Consider the following 449-nt stretch of genomic DNA (forward strand, 5'->3'; position numbering starts at 1 on the left):
CTGACGGGGTGTAATAGTGACCCAATTACTGCTGCTCACGGAGATGCTCTTTGAGCTTGAGCAGTAGGGTCGAGCTGGCTGGAGCCCACATAGTGCATCGTAGATGATGCCTGGGAGGTCACGTGTGACCCAAGAACTGACACAGGGAATGCATTTGAACTTTGCTTCAATGTCGATCGGAGAGAAGGCGTACCTAGAGTACTTCTTATAGGATATCCAGACTTCTCTGCCATATCTTGTCTTGCTCAGCCCAGCTGATGCTGAGAGACACAGGGACACTTGTATAAAGGTGATGACAACCTACTCCATTGCTATGGGACCAGCTCCTTCCCTTCTCGCATGAAAATGTGACCACCTCCCTTCCTTTTTGCATGCTGTGGGACCACCTCCCTTCCTTCTTGCACACTATGGGACCCCCTCCCTTCCTTCTTGCATGCTGTGGAACCCCT

Source organism: Gavialis gangeticus, unplaced genomic scaffold (assembly GCF_001723915.1).
Source record: "Gavialis gangeticus isolate Ggan-Ray unplaced genomic scaffold, GavGan_comp1, whole genome shotgun sequence".
NCBI lineage: Eukaryota > Metazoa > Chordata > Crocodylia > Gavialidae > Gavialis > Gavialis gangeticus.